Below are 24925 nucleotides of genomic sequence, written 5' to 3' on the forward strand. Positions count from 1 at the left end.
TTACTTGTGTATTTTGAGATGCTGGGTCAGGGGTAGGGTGGGCAGAATGCCCGAAGGGGCATTAGGAGGTTTCCTGTCGCTCGTCAAGTTCTTTTTGCCATGGATGGTGGAGGCTGGCGGACAAGTCCTCCAGGAATATGACGTTAAGGTCAGGTGGGAGCACATACACAACCACATAATGAGAATCTTCGATGTAGACAGGACTGTCCATCAGTGAAAACACCAAAGGCAGGATTGTGTTGGGCGTGAGGGAGACCTACTGCATCACTTGGGAGTTATCGTTGGGAGGCAAGTTGGTAACTGAATGTCAAAAGTTGTTTGAGATCAGAGTATGATTCGACAGTCCCCATTTTAGGTGCAGGACCACATATATGCCCCCCTTTCAAATGTGCTCCATTGCAAGATGAAATGGGTATCATGGTGTACTGTCCATCGCAATGCACATTCCCATTGGAAGACTACACATACATTTCTGGCTGAGAAGCTGTGTGATCAACAATGCAGGATATTAACATGTCAAGTGTCCTGACACACGTGTTAAGACTTATAGGCCCATTTGACTACACAACATCAAGTATATTGATGTTGGAGAGGATAAGAGTGACTTATGAAGCTGTACATCAAGTTGTATTCAGATTTAGATCACATATACTGGCAGGATTGTCTTGTAGGCCACAAGGCTGCAATTGTCATGTGTGGTGTGTCAGACAAGCAAAGCAGATCTCTACATGTATGCAACGTGGACACACACATAACTGTTCAGTTAGTTAAATTGAGGTAAGATGACTTCAATGATGTACAAAGGATGTGTGAAAATGTGTAATACATATTATATCATTATTATCCTTTTGTCATAGCTGGAAGACCATTGATCACTCAGTGAGAAGTGGATGCCTTCATGGACCCACATGATTTGATTGTATGTGATAACAGAAATATATCATGTCAATGGTCTTATATGTTGGTGAGCACAGTCTGGCTGTGCATCATATGGCCCTCACCTCTAGTTTTGATGAGGCAGCATCAAATACTGAGATATGTCCATAATCATCAGTTACTGATGGAGAACAGCATTGGCCTTTATTGAATTGATGTTTCAACTCCCCAGATGATTCACCACATCCCAGCACCGTACAAGCAACTATACCATTCAGCTCATATGTTTACCCTGTCATAGAGCCCATTATGCACCATCCCAAACATTAATGAACTCTGCCAGAATTGTGCAAGGGCACCAGCGTTGGTGATAGCCATTGCAAGTGTATACTGTTATATAGGATGACATGTGTCTATCCCTGGTCATGACACATTTGTTGATGAATAGCATTTGCAACGTGTTGTAGCATATTGAAAACACATTATGGTAACATGAACACACAGCGTTCTTTACAAAGGGTGCTCATGTACAACCATTCTCATATTATATTTTCACCCATGGTATCCTCTGTATCACTACAACTCGTATTTTTTGTGAAGTTGTAGCTGTAGTTACTCATGCTAAGATGCATGCGAAATGGAACTGTCACACAATGGCCCATCACTTTGTGAAATATTGTATGTGCATTCTCGGCCAATTCACAAAGTGATTATGCCTTCTTGTCACAGCATAATATGTACATGTCAGCTGTCGTTCAGGTTGCATGACCACGGCGACATGAATTTTGATAGGTGTAATATGTATTGATTAATTTGGACCATGAGTCCTGTGAAGTTACAGTAACACTTTTTCTGAGCCCATTGATGCTAAATGTGTATGTTAATATAGCCAATGCAGTTAGGTTTCACAGTGTACACACTCAAGAAAAAACTTTTGAGTGATGTTGATGGGTATGACCAGATATGGAATCCATATACACCCAGTACTGAGGTTGCTGTCACTGATTGACAGTAATTTTTAGTAACAGTTGTCATTGACAGTTAGTACTCCAAAGAGAAAGTCTCTTATTCAAGCTGAGAGCTGTGGTACGTGAAACAAATGGATAAGTGGCATGAGCCTCAATGACAACTTGTGTGAATGAATATCTTCAAATGTAAAACAGAATTAGGTCACTAAAATATGTTCCAGAGCAGACTTACCATCTTGATTCGGAACTTGTGAATCTTTTCCATGTTGAGGCAAATTACAAGGCCCCTGACACCACCGCGACGTTTGCTTGCACAACATTGTCTTAGCAAGACTGTCTTAGACTTAGTCACAAGCCAGGGTTAATCAACTCAATGTTGCTCAACCATAACTCATGTGTTAGACAGCCTTTCACACTAAAATTAGAGTGAAAGGGGTGGGCATTGTTGCACCACTAAGCACATTCATTTTTACACTGAACCATTTCCACAAGTGTAGCGTAAATATGGGGGAGTGCTTCATAGGTAAGGCTGTGAAAAAGATGTTTTCAAACATGCTCTGGACTGTGAAGTGATCTGTATCTCATCAATGTATATGTTCAGATGTGTATCAGGTTTTGAATTGTGTTTGAAGTTAAATTGAACTTGTCAGGTCATGTGGGAAGTACCTAACATTTGATGAGAGTGTTTAGTTAATGTTTTGTTATACTTTTGTTTGGGAGCTACACACAGAATGCTGTCAATTTTAGAAAATCTCAAAACTTGACATTTAGTTTTTTCTTTACAGACAAAATGGCATACCATGAAGTGAGGCAGTTCCTTCTTCGCAAGGAATGTTATATGCACATACGTTGTGTGGCAAAGTGGTATAATGATATGGCACGGAGGTACCGGGAGGTGAGGGCACCAGGACAGTGGAAATCCATTACAAGTGGACAGAAATGTGCTGGGCTGTTTGCCTCATATACTCAACACATGCACACAAATCCAATACCTGGCCGTATAGGTGTCCAACGGAGTGGCAGACATTCACACCCATCTACTGGTCCAACTACATCCACCCTGGATCAACCTGCTGCAACCACCTCATCTCAACACTCAGGTACACCATTACAAACTGCTCAACCAGACACATCTTTCATGAGAACGGTGCAACAGAGACAGATTTCCTGCTTAACACACAGTTGCTTTTCAACCTAATTATCAATGTGGCCCATACAGAATGGGACATTGATGAATAAAGACCCACCTCCAGGACTTTAAGGGGGCCCTGGCGCTCCCCTATTGATGCCCTACTTATATCAGCTGTGCCCCATGTACAGTCCCCAAATTCCCTTAATCCAGTTTTAACAATTTTTTGTACTGTAGTTTAGTAGGTAGTCATAAGTCTAGTTTTAGATTAGATATAGAATAGTGTCAGATGCAGCTAGGTTTTAGTATTTTTTAATTTTCACTTAATGTTTTGGGTTAAGTTTCCTTTTTCTGTGGGTGGGGGTTGAAGGGTTTTTTGACTTGTTCAATAAAAAAATATATCTATACTAATATAATAAAGAGAGAGCCCAAACCTTTGAGGCGGGTAATCTCAGGAACTACAGCACCAATCACAACACCCAATATAGCGTTGGAAAGGGCAGTTGCAGCAGAAGGACATAGGCTATGCAGACGCCCACCATATACATTTAAAAGGTAAAAGAACTGTGCCAGCAAAGTAGTCCCTTGTGGGCGTGTGTGCGTTGTGCTGTGGACGTGTGCTGGGGGTGTGACAAACACTGGGGGCGTGTGGTAAGTTCCGCCCTTCATGCCATGTCTCATATCATGTGCTAATCCCACCCTGCTCCCTTTAAATAACCCTGCACCCCATAATCATAACCCGCCCTTACTCCTTAAAATATCCCAACACCCTTAAACACTAACTCATCTTAACCCTGTAAATATACCCTGTACCCCAAAACCCAAACCTATCCCTAAACCCTGAAAATACCCCTGTACCCCAAAACCCAAACCTAGCCCTGAACCATAAAAATACCCCTGTACCCCAAAACCCAAACCTAGCCCTGAACCCTAAAAATACTACTGTACCCCAAAACCACCCCTGAACCCTAAAATACCCCTGTACCCCAAAACCCAAACCTAGCCCTGAACCCTAAAAATAACCCTGTACCCCAAAACCCAAAACTACCCCTGAACCCTAAAATACCCCTGTATCCCAAAACCCAAACCTAGCCCTGAACCCTAAAAATACCCCTATACCCCAAAACCCAAACCTAGCCCTGAACCCTAAAAATACCCCTGTACCCCAAACCCCATACCTATCCCTAAACCCTAAAACTACCCCTGTACCCCATAACCCAAAACTATATCTGAACCCTTAAAATACCCAAACACCCCAAAACATATATCTCAGTACCCCAAAACTTATACCCCTATACCCATACTTAACTTATCCAAACATAAAAAAAACATGCTTTTACCATTCATGCGTTTACAACGAATTTCGTTGTAAATGTATGCGTGGTAAAAGCATATAAAATGTAATGCCATGCGTTATAATGGCATTGCGGAGTCATGGTACTTTCGTAATGAAAGTATGCGGAGTGATGGTATGCGGAAAGAAAGTTGCGGAATAATGGGTGTTTACCCTCCCCCGGTAAGTACATAGGTGGCACGGCGGCCCACATCTCTAGCGACATACTCATATTTTTTCACCACCCATTTGAAAAATGCACAGTTCTCTCTCATTGATGGCCAGCACCGGCATAAACTTTTAGACACACCCCCAGCCACAAGTTCTAGAATTGCGAACTTTAGAGCTGGGGAGCTACGTTCGAATCTCGGCATCAGCTCAACATCCTGTGATTTCAGGCAAATCGCTTTGTCTCCCCGTGCCTACCACAAATGAATGTGTTCTTCTGTAATGTAAATTGTGCTCATGCCATGTTGTCGAGTTTGCGCTAAATAATATTGCAAGGAAAAATAAAGTAGGGAAACTTGAGTTCACACACTACTGAACGCGCACTCTTAAGTGCATCAGCAGTGCACTGTGAATCGGCGCGATTCACAGGCATGTCACAGATAAGAAATGCTATCAAAACGAAATCCTACAAAACAATATACTACTGGCCGGCAGCAATTCATACCCGGACAACGTCGGGACGGGCTGCTAGTATATATATATAATCCAAATAAGTTGCCACCAGGCGAAGTGCACTCTTCAACAGATAACTTTATTCAACAGAAGCTGCTTTGGCGAGTTACACACAGCAGTCCAGTGCCTTACCTGACGAATTTCGGAATACACCAATTCCTTTCTCAAAGGCAGCACACCGCAGCAGTCATTGCATACCAATTTATCCCTTTCCGCTGGCTTTTTGAGGTTTCTTTATCCCGTGAAGTGTGGAAAAAGTGACGTGAGTCTGACTCCGCAAGATTTTTATCACCGCTAGGTTAGTGTTAGCAACACCAGTTGCCGCGAGAAGATCCTATTGCCTTGTAGTGACGTATTGTAAATAAGTCAGTACCATGCCAATACTTTTCGGCAGTACGGGCGGTAAGTAAATTGCCGTTAACTAAGGCTAACGCTAATTAGTGGCAATTCTTGGAAATATACCCCATTATAGTTAACTGTTCCATGGAGGCCTGGGAAATCCAGGAAGGTGAGTTAAAAAAGAGCAGCTTCAATCAACTGAAAATATATGGATGGTTAAAAAATATGACATCATGGTTGGTTGGTTAGCAGTTATTGCAAAGCTTTGGTGTACAGATGTTGGGAGAGCTGCTTATTTGTCTTTGAAGGGGAGACCTGTTGCTGTTTTACTTCAGGTCCCGAATAGGTTAAGGTGTAAAATTATTTTTTTCCATGTTGTACTTTAACTTGCATTACTGATGAAACATTCTGAATGTTTTGACTGCAAGAGTGAGGAAATATTTATAGTTATGAAATAAACTTTGATAGGTAGATTGATTTATTGTTTGATTTATGCATGTGTCGGACAGTTCCCTGCAGTAGTTCAACCACCTCATCCTCTGCACTGCTTCTCTGCTTCTACCTTGCAATCCAATTTATCTAAAAAAAATCAAATATTTCCTGTAGGTACATTATTATACAAGTGTTCATAGGAAATCTATCCTTTAGCTGTATGAAATCTAAGCATTGACTGTTCAGATAATTCACAGAACTTTCACTTATAATATGACTTTTGTTTGTACCTTCGTTTGTACCTTTATCACGAAAAAACATTTTAAGTAATAAATTATTCCAAAAGGTGATAGATCTAGAAGCTTGCAAAATATGTTCCTGGACAACAACATGTATATTGTTAGTACTTTCAGACATCCTTAAAATTATGTAATATTGAAATGTGAGCAATTTGTTGGGTGTACCTCTCAGTCTGATATAACTAAATGTAGTAACAGAAATGCTCAGAGAAAAACATGCAGATTTGGGCAAAGTCTATAGCTCTTTTAACTACCCACCTTGAAGAACAACACCCACCGCTCCCCATACCTGAAGAAATAAAAGCAGCTGGGTCAGAGAGCTGCCACTCCCATTCCTGAGCATACTTACAATGATTGTATGTGTGAATACCTGTAACAAAAATAACAGGCGCTCGCGGAACACCCCTGTCAGCTCTCGGGTGTTCTGGAAAAAGACACGGAGGCCTTGCAGTCATGGCTGATCGAAAGGCTGGACGATCTTGCCCCGCAAGTTGCCCCTCGGTCCACGGTAGCACGGCAATCTGCGCCGTGGTTTACAGAGGCGTTGAGGGTGGCTCGCAGCCAGTGCAAGGTTGCTGAGCGGGCCTGGCGCCTTCAGTATAATGGGGAGGCCAAACTTGCCTATAGGGCGGCTATCAAGGCCTATCATCGGGACATCTTGGGGGCCAAGAAAGAATACCTGGCTAGGAGGATCGAGGCAGCGGCGAACTCCTGCAAGGAGATCTTCACTGTGGTGAAGGAGTTCACGTCCCCCAGCTCCCAGACACCCCCGTTAGTATCATCGGAGGCGTGGGCTTGTGATCTTGCCAGCTTCTTCAACAATAAGATCAAGGCGATTCAAGCCTCTTTCTCGGAGTGCCCCGTGGATAGTGATTGCGGCCCCGGTGCGGGATGTGAGCTACCGCCCACGCCTGTCGCTGTTTTGACAGACTTTCCTGCTGTCACGAGCGAGGCGTCGCGAGTGCTGCTTGCCAGCCTTAAATCGGGTTCGCCACTTGACCCCTGCCCCGCCAAATTTTTGGCTGAGATGGCGGTGGTGGTGAATCCTCTGGTTAATCCTATCCTCAACGCCTCCTTGAGGGAGGGGAAGGTGCCTTGTACCTGGAAGAGGGTGATGGTCATCCCCCTCTTGAAAAAGCCAGGTCTTGATGCTGAGGTCTTGGCCAATTACAGGCCAATTTCACTCTTGCCGGCGTTGGCTAAGATCACCGAGAAACATGTTCATGGCGTCTTGTCGAGCTTTTTAGAAACGAACCTGCTCCATCCTTCCCAATCCGGATTCCGTCCTAATTTTAGCATGGAAACGGCACTGTTGGAGGTCTCGGAGATCATCAGGGAGACTTTGGATGTTGGTGGCAAGGCCATGCTAGTCATGTTGGACCTGTCGGCGGCCTTCGACACCGTCCCTCATGCGGCGCTCCTCGCCAGGCTTTATGACATCGGCATTAGGGGGACGGTGTTCAAATGGTTTACATCTTTTTTGGAAGGCCGCCGCCAGACGATCTGGGTCTCGCAGCGCTCCGCCGAGATGCCGCCTCTGGGGGTTGGGGTTCCACAGGGCTCTGTGTTGAGCCCATCATTATTTAACATCTTTATGACCCCTTTGGCGGCGGCGGTGGAGGCGTATGGGGCCCAAATCGTGTCCTACGCCGATGATACGCAACTCCTCTTCACATGTGGCAAAGATCAGCCATTCGATGGAGAGGGTATTCGGGCCTGTCTGGCCATGGTATTCGATTGGTTCCAGCACAACAACTTGAAGGCCAATTCCAGCAAATCGGAGGTTCTCTTTTTTGGATGTGCCACTGACCCTGAGTGGCGACAATGGTGGCCGGTTGAAATGAGCCCTCCGGCACAGTCATCTCTGGTTGCCAAAAATCTCGGGGTTAAACTTGACAATAAGTTGTCATTGAGAGCCCACGTACTTGGTCTGGTGGGCGCCTGCTTTGGTGTTCTGAAGATGCTCCGCAAGTTTCTTCCATTGCTTTCTGCGGAGCATAGGCGGATTACCGTGCAGGCGCTCATTGGATTCAGGCTGGATTATGCCAATGCCCTTTTCCTTGGCCTCCCAGACTACCTGGTCCAGCGTTTACAGGTGGCACAAAACTCTGCTGCCCATGCGATTTTTGGCCTGCATAGGCGATCGCGAGCTTCGGGCTGCTTCAGAAGCTCCATTGGCTGCCTATCCGTAAGCGGATTATGTTTAAATCCCTTACGTTGATGCACAAGGCACTGTTTGGCTCTGGGGCCGGATATTTATGGCGCAGGCTGATCTTTTACCGCCCTGCTCGCCTACTGCGTTCTGCGGCTCTTTTCACTGCCGTGGTTCCTCGCGTGCACAAGGTCCGCACTGGGGGGCCGCTCCTTTGGCTTCAAGGCACCTCAGTTGTGGAACTCCTTACCACTGGCGCTACGCAGTACTCCTAATTTGCTTCAATTTAGGAAGAGCTTGAAGACATGGCTTTTTAATGCTTAGTTGTTCTCTGGGGGGTCTTTCTTTTCTGTATTGTTTCGTGTTATGTTATTACACACTGAGTTGTTTGTGGAAAGCGCCGGGACACTCTGTCGGAGTAGCCGTGCGCTATATAAATACATTTTAACATAACATAACATAACATAACATAACATCTGACAAAAATATTATGTTCTGCATATGGTTTAACTGTATTGTCCAATTAATGAAGGAATTTCTATTAATCATCCTGTTATGTGATACTTTTGTAAAGTAAATTCAGGAAATGATACTTATGCCTGACAATATTTAGTCCACAATATTCTGGTGTCATAAGCAGCTTGCCTTTACACTTTATGTTTTACTATTAAAACCCACAGGATGGCCAAGAACACAGTTATTATGCTGTGCATTTTCACATGACTAAAGCAGTAACCCACTGAGGTATCTATATAAAATACAAATCCAAGCTCTGCATGTTACGCGATTTGCTTTGCAGCGGGCATATTAACCCTCTGTGCTACTTTATGAGTGAAAAATTTCATTATACAAAACACAGATCACTCAAGCTAGTGCATTGAAGAGTTATCTCATTATCAGTAATGTATTGTATTGTATTGTATTGTATTGTATTGTAATTGCATTATATAACACTTACTACCCCTGATGAGGCCTCGAAGCACTTTTCCAGCAAGTAGCATGCTACTCCAGAACCCATGAAGGATTAGTGTAGTATCATCCCTGATAATTGCTGGGCACAGAAGCATCTCTTCAGCAATAACTCATATGGGGCCATATTACACATGACTGCGTCGGCGCTTGTTGTCGCTGTGCACTGGAGTATGCGCCCGTTGGCATTATGGAGGGTCGGTTTGTAATGCACTGCGATGTTGGCGCAGACTTTGCGATCTGTGTTTATGTGCGATTGCGTCTGTGCGCATATTGCAAAAGCGCTGGTGTAAATGCATTTTTTGGCTGCAACATTCCAGTGCGTGTGGGCGCACAAACTGTTTCCTATTATAGATAGGTTTTGCACCACAGCAACATAATACGGCGAATAAATAAACATTCAAAGGGGCACAGTGCAGATGCCGTAGTGCACATTTGTATGCTCCGGGCGCAAACCATTCCATAGTACGGCCCTATATATTTTAAAATGCAGCCTCTTTGTGACAAATTAACCCGGTATAGATTTAAGCCTTGTGTGTCCTTGTTGCTAATTACTTTGCGACAGAGTTTTTTTTAAACATGATTGTAGAAGTTGACTGTCAGACTCACTTTCCATGACTTCGCCCTTCGTGGCTCCTCTCCTTGACCCCAAAGTATGTTCTTTCGGATTTTTATTCTACCATTTCCAGCATTGTGCCTGTTAGTAATGCTTACCATGGATAACGAGTTTAACAAAGTTTTAGCCAGAAATGATTCCCAGACCAAATTAGCGCATTTCGGGGCTTATTATCAAGCGGAAGCAATAATTATCGCTGGCCGCTCTTAGCGCAAGGATTATTATCGTTGGCTATCACTGGATTATGTAGCAGAGATAGCACGTTATTATCAACGGCTATCTTCAAATCGATATAAAATCCGAATATATGACGATACTACGCGATATCGCGGTATCTTACAACACGGGTTTTACAACGCAAGTCGTTTCAACTACTTGCACTGGAGGGCGCTGGACTTAGGGATAGTACGATTTACTATTCCAACACCAGTCTACGTACAGTAGGGAAGGTGTTGGATATTAAATCATACTAATCCTTAGCTTACAGCGCCCTCCAGGGCAAGTCATTGAAACAACTTGCATTGTAAAACCCATGTTGTAAACCTACCGCGGTGAAACTCCCGCGTGGTAACGGTCGTCTCCCATAAACTCCAGCGATAGCGGCAAAATGTGCGATTATCGCTGGGAAACCAGCGATAATCGCACAGCAATAGGCAAATTCTTGTAGATAGGGCAGGGTGGTCTCATCCTAATAATCCACCACCCATATATAGGCTATAATGAGGAAACGTGCACAGAGGCATAGAAACATGCACTAGTGTGTCCTTGCTGATAGTGCGATAAAATTATCGCCGCTTTTCGCCAGTAAATGGATGCTAAATCAGCGATAATTTTATCGCGGGGCATGCATAATATGCCCAAACATTCCCAGAGTGTCCTCCCAGAATGCAATGCAACCACATTTTTTGTTAAAATGTGTGTTTATTCCGTGATGTACCAGAAGTCCATATTTCAGTTCGCAGATCCCACTTTCCTTCTGCTTTTTGGGAACTATTATTATGCTAGAGAACTCGCAGCAGCGTTGTTCTCTTATCCAGATAACACCCTCAAATGAATGGGTGGGAAACACTTGGAAAAAACAAAGTGGATTAATACCACAATTGGGGGTAATAAATGTTCCATAAAAATACTAGACAATTTAACCCTGTGTTTTAAGACCCAATTCCTAAAAACCCTTCCCAAAGAAAAATCGAGAGTAAATAATATTTCGAATCGCCACAAGAGGGCAATGACAGCTAAGTAATATCATGGGTCGAATAACTGAAAAAAATGAACAGGTGATGCATAGTTCTGTATTGATCGATTAATAAAGCAACTGTGTAAAATCTTTAAAAGACAAAATGGGAGGGAGCGGCGGTGCATCGTTTGGGTGTACTAATATCAAAGATGTTTTTTGTTGAACACTATTCATTAACCTATTTGTTGTTATTATATTTTGCCTAGGTTTTACTCAGTGAGGTGTTCTGAAAAATCTTGGCCGCCTGGGAACGAAAACTTGTTTGCCGTCCACTGCATGTGATACTTCTGGGTCGAACCTCTTTTTGCCGCTGGTATCATGAGTTGACGGCAATCATGAGTTTTAGGGGCAGATTTACAAGCCCCTTGCGCCATTTTTCGCCGCCATTGCGTTACTTTTGTGATGCAGCGGCGGCGCAAAACATGCGCCATGGTGCGGGGTATTTACAACGTGACGCATCTCAGAGATGCGTCAAGTTGTAAAGCCCTGCGCCATAAGGAGGCGTTCCGGCTCAGGGGGGGGGGGCAGGAACACCTCCTAAAAGTGGCTGAGTGAAATCTACAAGATTTCACTCAGTCACTTTTAGGCCAATGTTGCGTCAAAACCCTGCGCCTGCTTGAAACAGGCGTAAGGCTTGATGCGGCATTAGAAGAATAGGCCCCCCCAGAGCATTGCTGGAGCTGCATCGCGCTTGCGACGCAACAACAGCAATGTGCCGCCTTTACGGCACAGATGCTTGACGCATCTGTGCCGTTTTTGCCCCATGGTGCGCCGCATTGTAAATGCGGCGCATCATGGGTGGAGGAGCTGTGGCGCACAATTACTGGTGCATCCCTGCTAATTTGCAGGGATGCACCAGTAATTGTAAATCTGCCCCTTAGTCTGCACAACGGAGACACAGCACGCAACCCTATAATTCGAGGGGTGAATTAACTGCAGGTTTGCTAGAATGTGGGGGTTTTGCACTCGCATTTACCTGCATGCAGTGCTGGAATTGGAAAAACATTCCTTTGGGAATTCATAAATTGACGGTCAAGGTGTGGCAACAAATAGAGGGTGGAGTCACGAGGGACAGAGTCCTAAAAAACAATCTGACAGTCTTGTTTTTAAAAACTCTGCAACAAAAAACAGGCAACAAGGAGAAAAGTGACATTAAATCCGTACTGTCTTAATTTGTTGCAAAGGCAGCATTTGGAAATGTCTTATGCAGAGAGCTTTGTCTGCCCAGTAAATCCCAGGGAACAATAATAACTGTAAGAAAACCGAGTGCTTAAGTTGTAAAAAAATGAGTGCGGGTGTCCAAAGCTCTGCCCGGAAGTCCTTGGCCGGAGCACTGAAATATTGCTCTTCCGAACAGTAAGACTGCATAGTCTGGAATCCACCTCTTGTCTCTTTCATCAACTACCAGACACTCACTGTCCCTTTATCTCACTCTTGCAGGATCCTACTTTCTCTCTTTGTTAATGTTTTACCATCTTTCTCTTTCTTCCTTCTTTCCCTTTATGTGTTATTCTTTCTCTTCCTTTCAGGAAATGTCAGATGAGGAGAAATAAGTGCAGGTCCCCAAATATGAGTGCTGGTGAGCCCCACCAACAATCACCGGCTCAAATTAAGCACTGACTCTGGTGGTCAATGACCCCATTACTTACCGGTAATCTTTCTTACACCGAATATGCTCCCCCTCGTCCAAGTCGGTACAACGTGAGGCGGCACAGCCCACCACAGGTCCCATACCATGCTTTTAAGTCCTACTTCTATGTCCAAGACCTACGTGGGATTAAGGCTCCTCCCCCACATCCCATTCTGCAACAAAACGCAAAGAAAGGAGGTGTAGAAACCCTCACCAAGGATGCAGGGAGGGGCCCTGACTGTGACGAGGGGGACCATATTCGGGGTAATGAAGGTTACTGGTAAGTAATGGAGTCATTACCTCCTCAATGGACCCCCTCGTCCCTATCGCACAACATGAGAGTGTCACAAGCTGTGAGCACAGCACACTTCACCAACATTGGATGAGACAAAAAAGTTTAATACTGGAACAACAATTAACCCCTTGCTGTTTTACAAGATTCAATCCAAAATGATCAGAAGTGTCAGCCAACACATCTAACCTGTAATGGTAGACAAACATGTAAGGGGATGCCCAGATGGCAGCCTGGCAAATCTCCTGAATAGTCACCCCACCAACCTCAGCTGAGGAAGAGGCAACAGACCAGGTGGAACAACCCTGAATCTGTCGAATACAGCAACTTAACATAGAACAAAAAAATGTACCTTTGTTCTCACTCTGAAAAGCAACAAAGAGGGAATTGGACAATCTGAGCTCCCTAGATCCGAATAGCGCAGCCGAGCATGCCTAACATCAAGGGAGGGAAGATCCGGCTGCAGACCATCACAGAGTAACACAGGCAAAACCAACTCCTGGTCAGAATAAAATTGAGTCTGAACCTTAGGAAGAAAACCAGGATCAGGAAGGAGAATAACTCTATCAGACAAAATGCAAAGATATAGGGAAGTAATGACCAGAGAACCCCCAATCCACCTAGCCATAGTAATGGCTAAAAGAAACACCAATTTAGTGGACAATCAAACCAACTGGGCCAAAATCAAAGGCTCAAAAGACTCACATTGCAAACACTGCAGCACAAAAGGCAAATCCTAAGAGAGAATCTTAATTGAGAGAACAGGGGTGTGCAACCAGAAACTCTTCAACAAACGGTAGACCAAAGAAGTTACAGCAGAAAAATCAGTCCCGACACCCCTACAAGATATAAAGGCAGCCCACTGAGCAGAGAGGGTTGAAGGCTACAAGATATAAAGGCAGCCCACTGAGCAGAGAGGATTGAAGGCTACAAGATATAAAGGCAGCCCACTGAGCAGAGAGGGTTGAAGGCAACAGCTGAGGGTCATTGACAGCCTCATCAACTGCTTGTTTGATCAGCCGCTGTAAGTCAGCCATAGAGATCTGCAAGGTATACTCCTCCTCTATAGAAGCAATATTGTGGAACTTCTCAGCCCTCTTCCCAGAATCACATAACAATGGGGTTAAACCGAGAAGCATCACTTGGACCTGGGTGAAAATGCAGTACAATAAGGGGGGGGGGGCAGTGGTAATGCAATAATAAATGGACATCAACATCACCTGATGAATCAATTATAACCAATTTTTAAACATATTGAAAATATTTAATCACATTGAACATATACTGCCTCATGTTCAAACGTAGCACATTTATCACATGGATTTCTGCATAGGTGCCCCAGAAAGGGAAAGGGAGGAATAGGTGCATCAATGTGCAAAAGTGAGGGTAAGAGAAGGAGAGAGGGCAGTGAAGAGTGTGTATATCAAAAACGCATAAAAAGGCCTAACCAGCCTTAACCAAGGCTAAATTAATTACAAGAACAGAATGTCAAAACAGGACACGGTGAATCTATCACTGTTGTCCACATTCAATACAGAGAACACAGAGCTGTCAATGTTTCGACCCAGGGTTAGTGTAGGCAATGTCCCTCCTTACAAGAGGGTCTTCATCAGGACCATAGGGGCAACCTTGGTCCATCTAGCCATGCGATGGAGAGAACAAGCTCGGGCCCGAGGGCTCCAATTTGCAGAGAGGGACGGATGCTTTATATTATATGTAGACGTTCATGGTGTAATCCAATGGTTTGGTGGAGATTGGAATGAGCAAATCGAGATGCTCCATCCATCTGGTTGAATGACTTCACTTTTCTTTTAGCATTTCTTTAAGCATCCGATCGCTGGCTTATAAACGAGTAGATCAGAACAGACATAATGTACATGTAAGTAGCAGAACAATTTAACAACATAAGTGGAATTAAATAACCACACAGGATGACAAAGCCACTCAGGCAAGACAACTGTCCGGAACCGTTTTTTGTTCATCATGATAAAATACTTCTATTGGACTATCCAAAAAGAAACTAACATACAAACACACCTAAACAGTACCCTGACCAACCGATAATCTTATAGCCACTCAGGCGAAACCTTCAAATGGAAACAATTTCCAGGACTCAACTACTTGATTCTTCCATTGTACTAGCCAATAAAGATCGATCAATTCAAGAGATGCATATGAGTATGTTGGTCAAAAGATACTGCCGGTAGTCACCAAGACTTCATATACACATGTTGAATAGAACCTATTAAATCCAGTATCTAAACTGACACCCACATGTGGTAATCGTATCCGTGCAACATGAAAACTCAACTTTACATATTGTATATGAATGGAATGAAACACCAAAGTTAGGATTTTTCTCAGTTTAGGAGTCCTAAAGTTAGGAGTCCTAACTTTACTACTCCTAAACTGAGAACAATCCTAACTTTAAGACTTTCGGTATTCACAGAAGGCATTTAGGAGTCCTAAAGTTCGGACTCCTAACTTCTGTGAATACCGAAATGAGTAAATGCCTTCTGTGAATACCTAAATGAGTAAGTGTCTTCTGTGAATACCAAAATGGTAGTAAGTTTAGGATTTTGTCTTAAGTTCGTTCTGTGAATCAGGCCAAATGTAACTAAACTTAGTCACATTAAAAATAAATGTATTTAATAAAATCAAGGTATGGGGTAACAGTGTTGAATAAAGATTATTATTATTGTAATGTAATTCAGTATAATGTATTTAGGGTCAGGTTAAGAATAAGTTTTAAACAATAAACATTAATTAAATATTAAATTCTTTCAATTGAATTAGTCATGCTGTTTCAGTCAGCAGCAGTATTCCTATAAGGGTAGTATTTAATATAATACAGTTACAAAGGAGATGTCTGCCTGCTCCTACTGCTGAACCTCTCAGTTATATCTGACCTGTGAACCATGGGTCACACTTACACATTCTGTTGCCTTGGATAGGTTGGCATGGAAAGGTCCTGAAATCATTTACATCTTTCCTTACAGACCACTCTGAATGAATCCACATGACCACATTCAGGTCTCTAACCCAGAAAGTATTAGGCGTAGGGCCTAGCAGGGGCAGCTCCTCTACAATGGTGGAGGAGCGTCACCCCACTGCCTCGGCCCGAATGCGAAAAATAAAGCAATGCTGTTTTATTTTTTGGCTGCTGGCTGAGTCAGCGTGTATGGGCATGGGCAGGGTGGGCACGGGCAATGTGAAGGGTGCAGAGGGATGTGCACTACTAACTGTACATGTCTGATTGACCAGATGTTTTAGGCCATCCAAACAGACATGCAGTTAGGTTTCTTCAACCTGGCTGTATTGTACAACCTGGTTGGAGAAACAGTGCAGCATTCCTGACCTGAGCAGAGCATCAAAACAGCCTGCTCAGGCCAATCCCACGCTGCTCTCGTGCTGCATGAGAGCAGGGTGGGATTGGATGGGGAGTGTGCTACTGTCCCTGCCCCTGCTGGGACCAGGAAGCTGGAGTTCTGAGGTATGAGGTGACAGACACAGCATGAGGTAAGTTTTATAAAATAAATTCTTCCCCCTGCACTCCCCCCCAGAGCCTCCGCCGCACACTCCCTCCACCAGCCCCACCACTGTCAATATGTATCGACCACCACTGATAACTAGGATACTATTCTTTCACCAATTGCATTCAATATCTAGGTAAGTCTCTGAGACATCTATATCCCACCAAGCATGGTGCGCTCATCCATCAATATGCTGATGATACAGCTGTAAAACCGCCTTACCACAATTGATGACTGGATGCTGAAGCCTGTCTGAAATTCAGTTCTATTAAGACCTAGGTTATTTTCTTTACATTAGGTTTATGTCCCAATTCAAGCTTGGCTGTCGGTGCTCACATGAAATAATATATCCTCAACACTTTTTGATTCGAATTAACCCTGGGCGTAGTGCCTCCACGCGAAGTTCCACGGAGTTGGAAAACAACTCTGTGGAACTTTGCTCCACTCCTCGCCCTCCCCTCTCCCATAGTAATTAAAACTAATTAAAAGGCAGTTACCTGCCCCATGGCTGCTTTCTCATCACCATGGCCAATCTCCTGCCTCCTCTTCGCCGTCCTTCTTCACTGATAACCCCTATGTTGCAGGGCCGGCGCCAGGCATGGGCAGCGTGGGCGGCTGCACAGGGCCTCGCACTCAGCCCACCAGCATGGGGCCACGCATTGGTGATGTCACCTGTTGTTTCCTTGGCGATCTATTTCAAAAAAAGGTGTTGTCTTGCAATTAAGGTCCATTGGAGGGGGCCCCCTCCCTGGGCCTCTCAGGGATGGTGTCCGGAGGCATAGGGGAGGGAGATGGAGACGCTCCCTCAATTGCAAGGATACCATTCGCATACACTGTGGGGGGCCCATTGTACCGCATTTTGGCACCTCCAAAGTTTGAACTTTTAGACCATGATCAATTCTCACACCTATCGGACTGAAGGTGTGAGAAGTGCTTGTGGAGTAAAAGTTCAAACTGTGGGGGCGCAAAAATGCTGGACAATGGGCCCCCCACAGTGTCTCTGAATGGTCTCCTTGCAAGGGGCCACTTATCTAAATTAGAGGGGGCCTCGCACGTTCCCTTTTAGCCCAGGGCCTCGCAAATCCTAGGACCGGCCATGCTATGTTGTATGCCTTGCGCGTGCGCATGCACATTCGCAAGAAGTACATGCAAAAATGTACTCAACTCTGCCTCAAATTGTAAAGCGCTCTGATATCCTTCGGGGTCAAGTTCGCGCTATATAAAACTTTATCAATAAAAAAATCAAAAAATAAATGTAGAGGTTATCACTGAGGAAGGACGTCGAGGAGGAGGCAGGAGAGCAGCCATGGCGAGGAGGAGGCAGCCACGACACGTAAGTGCTTCTTTAATGACTTTTAATTACTTTGGGAGGGTGGAGGGGCTGGCTAACTGCACTCCGCCATGGAGTCATAGTTTTGCCTGAACTCCGCGGTCATAACGGAATGCGGAGTAGGCAAAAGTACGTAAACTGCACTAGCAAAGCATTGTTAGGATGAGGTGTGGCGCCGCGGTCAGGGCGACTGACGTTGGACGCTGGGGATCACGGTTCGATCCCTGGCTCCGGTGGCAGGACCCTGCGGCTCTGGGCAATAGGTTGCTTGATCTTCCCAACGTCCCCCAGTGCTGAGATACCCCTTCGGGGGTGAATTGTGCGCTATTCAAGTACTGGATTTACCCGTCCTGGCTTAATTCTAATACAAGGTTGGAGTTCATGCTTGGCCCTGATTAAATTGGCTGGGTGCATACTGCTAAAAAGGCATAGATGAGTCTATATAAATTAATTAGGAAGGTAAAACTTTACCTTCCTGCACCTGCTCCCAGACAGTAGTTCAGCCACAGATGGTATCCCAAGTAATGGTGGAAATGCACTGCTGACTCAAGTTTTTAAAATGCGCTCTTTGTGTATGTATGTGCACCGAATTTCTATAGCAAAAACCTAGCCAAAAGGCAGTGGAAGACTTTACGTAGTGAAAGAGAAGTTTAAAGTAAATGTGTAAAAGGAGAGGAAGCTGGAATATGGACAGTTAATGCCATGTAGAGTGTTCTTTAAAGAAGTGAGTCTTCAACTCTTTTCTATACTAGAGCAGGGTTGGGCAGTCCTGTTGGATATGGGAATGCTGTTCTAGATTCTGGGAGCAGAGATGGAAAAACCTGTTGATTTTTTTTCCCTTTTTTACATTTCTTAGTCTGCAGTCTGATAATGTCCTGGTGGGAGGTGTGCCAATGAATGTTCTGCTCTCACCTGCTAGGTTTATTACTGGTATCATACGGTACATCCATATTAAAAATGCGCTCACAACACCACATTGGCTGCCCATTGTAGCACACATCCAGTTCAATATGGTTTTCCATACTTAAATGTCATTCATTCCATAACACTCCACGTATCTTACCCCTAAACAGCAAGTGTTAAGGGTCTTCATAACACTATGCTATGGAACTCTCCTCAAGTAACACTCACACCTACCCATCATGCTTTTAGTAAGGACTTTAAACAATTCATATCATAGTTTGTTTCACTTTGTGCAGTGCCTGCATTTTATTCAATGTATTCAATTTTAAGCTTACTGATCAGAGCTCTGTCAGCCACTGGCAAGGTTCGTGCTACACAAAAAAAACATTTATTACATAAATGAAAAATAGGATTAGGGTACAGATAGTATTTAGACTGCATAATTAAAAAAGAATTTATTTTAGGGCTGAAATTAGAATAAGTTAACTGAACGTTTTAATGAATTAATAAAGGTATTTAAATACATTTAGGGCTAGGGAAAAGGTTAATATTCATGTGATGTAATAAAATTAAATTAAAAATAAGATTAAGAAAATTGAATGAATTCTGTTAAAGGTTGGGAGTAAGGGACAAAGGGAAAGTAAGATGAAGTAAAAAATCTAAAACAAAAAGTTTAATTCAATGCGACTAGTTGGCAATGTTAAAGTAGGCCAAAGTAAAGATTTGGAAGCAAAGATATGGTGATGTATATGTGCTAAACGTAAAGATATGTTATTTTCTAAGAGAGGCAGGCTAGCCTTAACAAATTTTTTTTCTCCTATTTTTGTGCCATTCTAAGCACAGCTCATAGGGAAACACTCATAATACACACATCCTTGTCACCATAAGTGTGGTGAGCAATAGCCAGACAGATCTGAATGTAGATCTGTCAGGCAATCAAACCGGTTCCTGTTAGACCTTTACTTCTTGGCTAGGCTTTGGAATATTTATAGATTGTCCAGAAACCCCAGGGGTTGACCAAAGTACAGGGGAGCAGGAAACCGAGGGGGATATTACCAAGGGGGGCGATAGGCAATTATCGCCGATTTAGCGGCCGTTTTCGGCCGCTAAGCGGCGATAATTCTATCGCCTTATTAGCAAGCTGTCGCTAACTGATGTTAGCGACAGCTTTTAGGCGATAGCGAGCGGCTTGGGGCCCGCTTTGCATGTCAGCGATGTTTATCGCTAATGACATGCAAAGTGGGCGTACCCAACCAGTTAGCGACTGAAAGCAGTCGCTAACGTCGCTATCGCCGATTAGCAAGGCAAGCGTAGCGTTGGAAATATTCGCGCTAAGAGCGAATATCTCCAAATACTAACACCTGCCCAGACCAGTTCTTAGCCATGTTATCCAATGGGAGGTGGATAACATGGCTAAGAGCATTTCGTCGCTAATGCGTGAATGTCGCTGTATTCTCAGCGATATTCACGTATTTCGGCGCTATTGCTGGATATTTTAGCATAATGGAGAAAAACGTTGCTAATAGCATGTTTTCTCCACTAACATATCCAGCGATAGGCAGCGATAAAAAAATCGTCCCTAAGCCTATTTAGCGATAAATATCGCTATTTGTTGGCAATATGCTCCCATGTCTGTAGAACCATAATGTTGTTCTGAATGTGTCTTCTCAAAGGACACCCGTCACACTGTATATGGCCTCCACACACTACAGGATCAGCCAAACAACATAAATGCTTTGGGAAGTAAGGGGTCTCAGTTATGGTAAATCGGGAAGAGTTACCAAGAGTGCCGGTAGATACTCTGGTTGGCATGGAAGTTAAAGGCCTGTGCCTCTGCCCATCAATCATCTGCCATTATCTGTCAGTCTCATTAATGCCTGCTGATGGGAGAGAATGCACCCTCAGCTACGGATGGTGGTATTCTTTGTTTGCCCCATCAGTCCTGTAGTACCTAGCATTCTGTAGGGGGTTGTATTTAAGAATCTGTCATACAGAAATATTGTCTAACATAAATATTTTTCCCTAGATATAGTTTACAAAATCATTATGCCATTCGATGCAGTTATTCTTTTATTAATTCCAGTGGTGTAATATGTTTGCTATGCCCCCCGTTCTATAAAAATGTAAGCCCACTCATTATAAAAGTGATCAAACAGACCAGAATGTGCAAAATGAAGACAAGATTCAATGGTGGGACAGAACTTCAATTCACGTATTTCAAGAGGAAACTGGAAGAACCTAGTCTAAAATGAATGTCATTCCAATTTCTGGAAAGTCCCATTGTTTCTATATCTAAAACCTTGGGTGTAAATTACTTCTGCCACAAGAACATGAAAGCAAATATCTAGGTGAGATACCAGGCAGTAGTCTCTGTTTGATGCTTTTTAATTCTGGGAGCAAATCTAACATCAGAAGGTAGAGCGACCTATGAAAGTTTTACAAATTGTCAATCTGCACTCTGGAAAATACTGATGCAAAGGAAACTTTTAACAATACATCCAAATCATTAAATCTGGAAGCCATATTTAAAATATTAAGCAATCTATGGTAGTCTTTGAGCCAGTGGCTCAATTTGTCGGAGTTTAATTGTCTTCTTCTAGACTTAAAAATTACCCAAAATAGGCCAACCCCAAATAAAGCAGTCAAATCTCCATGAAGGTCTCCCAACAGGTAATCTCTGAGAGGCTCTTTTTACATCTCGCCTAGGCAGTGAATGTGCGTTGTCTCTGCAAAACATGCTGTATCTACAATATGGGCTTCAAGCACCAAACATCTTTTTCATTGGTTCCTCTTACTGTTCTTTGTAAATATTGGCTTTTGTTTGGTGAATGCACTAGGTAGTCTCTCTTTTTGGACTTTTGCGAGGTATGCCCCTGTTTCATTTGCTCTTATTTTTCTCTGTTGGCCTGCCTCTGCTCGTGTTAAGTGTTCATGTTTTGTTTACTTTCTGTGCCGGCTTGATGAAAGGTTTGCAGTCGCTTCATTTGCAGTGCTTGATCTTTCTTACGTGGTCCAGTGGGAGAGCCTTGCTCTTCTGCTGGACCGCTGATTTCTGTCTCTATGTTTGTGCCCATTTTCTGTCTTTTGTCTGTCTTTTTTATTGTGCCTTGTATTTGTTACTTCTGTATTTCTGTTTTGCCTGTTTTTATCTCCTTGATTGTACCTGTGCTGTTGTTGTTGTCCTCTGTGCCCGTTCCACTGCCAGTTCCTGCCACTGCTGCCCCACCGACGCCTCCTCCTGTTGGTTCCCACTCCTGCCTCCCAGCTGTGCTTCCCTCACCCTTTCCCTATTTATTGGCGGCCACATGCAGTGAGTGCACCATTGGCGTGCCAAAGACAAGCCGGTCTGCAACCTGACAATGACCAGTGCCAGGGACCCTGGTTCTCTGACTACCCGCTGCAACGACTCAGTTGCCCTCCACCCACTCAACCCCGGAAGGGAAAACAACTGCCAGCTGTCTATGCCAGACACCACCCAAGGCCAGTACTCCTGCCGACACTGCCGACCATCCTTCACCACTCTCTGCATCCCTGCGGCTGCCGCACTCACGCCAGACACCAGCTTCCCTGAAGCACTGAGGTGCATCCTCCTCAAAGTGCGCTCCCTGCAAAGACATGCTGTAGAGATCTGGAACCTCCTTAACACCCTCTCGCCAGACGTCGCTTTCTTCACCGAAACCAGGACCAAGGCCCCCCAACATCGCGACCGCCATCCCCAATGGATACAAGATACAGAGGAAGGACTGCCCCAACCACCCAGGAGGAGGATTCGCAATTGCACACAAGAGCTCCTTCTGACTCTCAACCTCCAGCACAAGCGACTCCCCTTCCACCACCGAAAACCTCCATTTCCAGATCCAGACCAGCCCCGGAATGAACCTACGTGGCACCCTTGCCTACAGACCCCCTGGATCTCAAACCTTATTGCCATTACCATTGCCTACCTCATTACTCCACACACAATTGCTTCCATGGACTACATACTCATCTGAAACCTCAACTTGCACTTCGACAACCTCATCAACCCCGACTCTGCCACCCTCCTGGACAACCTCGCCAACCTCGGACTGAAGCAGCTCACTACACACCCCCACCCACAAGGTAGGACGCACCCTCGACCCCATTTTCGCAGGAGGGAACAACATCCACTTCAGCCACACCATCCAACCCCCCTGGATGGACCACCACTGCATACACTTCGCCTTCAACAATGCGACTGTTGACATCCCCACACCTTGCCTACCGTAAGGTCACAGAGGAGCACCTCAACTCCACCCTCAACCACAATCCCCCTCCTGCCTCGTCCGACACCAACTCTGCTGCCAACGAATTACACCAATGGATCACTAACTGCGCAGACAAGCTCGCTCCCTCCGCATCCCCGACAAACAGCACCCCATGAAGGCCACCTGGTTCACCACGACCTACAAGAACCAGACGCACCTGCAGACGTCTCGAGAAGCAGTGGAGGAACAGCAAAACCACGGAAGACCAAACCACCTACAGGAAGGCCATGACAGCGTACCACCAACTCATTAGATCCACCAAAAGGATCTTCATCCGGAATAAAATCCTCCCCAACTCCAGCAACTCAAACAAACTCTTCAGTATCATCCAGGAATCCATCCACCAAACACCCCAGTGAAGCCACGGACGTCACAGCCTCACAGGACCTCTGCAACAGTCTTGGCTACTACTTCCATCTGAAAATCAAGACCCTCTACGATAACTTCAGTGAATTGATTCCAGAAACCACCTCCTGCCCCAGCGATGACAGTCAGCCTACCATCACTGCCTGAACCCCGGACACCACTGAAGATACAGCCAGGACCAACCATGAAGAACACTCACTCAGGAGCCCCCATGAAACCCTGCCCGCCGCACATCTTCCACAGAGCCGCCGCCACCAAATGGCCTGAGATATGACACACCATCAATGCCACCTTCAAATCCGGCACATTCCCCCAACTACTAGAAATGCGCAGAAGTCAAGTCCCTCCTCAAGAAACCCTCTGCAGACCACCCTACGGAGCTGAAAAACTACAGACCCATCTCTCTCCTTCCCTTCCTGGAAAATGTCACCGAGAAGGTCGTCAACGCCCAGCTGGCTAACTTCATCAAGGAGAACGCCATCCTCGAACCTTCCCAATATCTATTCCGAAGCAACCACAGCACCGAGACTGCCCTCCTTGCCGCCACAGACGAAATCCGCATGCTCTTCGACGTAGGCCAGACCGCAGCCCTCATCCTTCTAAACCTCTCCACCGCCTTTGACACTGTCTCCCACCACACTCTCACAGCCAGACTCCATGACACCGGCATACAAGGAACGACCCTCAACTGGCTCCGCTCCTTCCTCACCGGCAGAACCCAAAGGATCGGACTCGCGCCCTTCCTCTCTGAACCCACAAAGATTAACTGCGGAGTACCCCAAGGTTTGTCCCTCAGTCCCATGCCTTTCAACATCTTCATGGCCCCCCTCACCGCCATCATCACACAGCATGGACTCAGCATAGTATCCTATGCCAACGACACCCAGCTCATCCTCTCCCTCATGAAGGAACCCGATGCCACCAGACTCACCTTCCTGGAAGGAATGAAAGATGTCACATCCTGGATGAGCAGCAGCTGTCTGAAGCTCAACTCGAAGAAGACGGAAGTCCTCGGACGCACCACCCCCAGCCTTGGACAACACCTGGTGGCCCACTGCCCTCGGCAACCTACCCACCCCCATGGACCACGCCCAGAACCTCGGCATCATACTCGACTCCTACCTCACCATGACCCATCAAATCAACGCCGTCGCCTCCACCTGCTTTAACACCCTCCGCAAGACCTTCAAATGGATCCCCGGAATCCAGGAAGACTGTCACCCACACACTCATAACAAGCAGACTGGACTACAGAAACACCCTCTATGCTGGAATCAACAAATCCCTGCTACGCAGACTCCAGACCATCCAGAACACCCCGGCCAGATTCGTCCTGGGCATCCCATGACATGAACACATCACCCAACACCTGCGAAACCTCCAGTGACTCCCCCTCCAGAAGAGAGGAACTTTCAAGCTACTCACCCATGCCTCCAAATCAATCCACAACACTGGACTCAAATACCTCAAATGAAAGAGTCTCCTTCCACGTAACCAGGAGAAACCTCCGTTCCAACCTGTTACCCCTTAAAAGGAAAGTATTGTGCCTCTTCG

This window comes from Lissotriton helveticus, chromosome 8 (genome assembly GCF_964261635.1).
Source record: "Lissotriton helveticus chromosome 8, aLisHel1.1, whole genome shotgun sequence".
Taxonomy (NCBI): domain Eukaryota; kingdom Metazoa; phylum Chordata; class Amphibia; order Caudata; family Salamandridae; genus Lissotriton; species Lissotriton helveticus.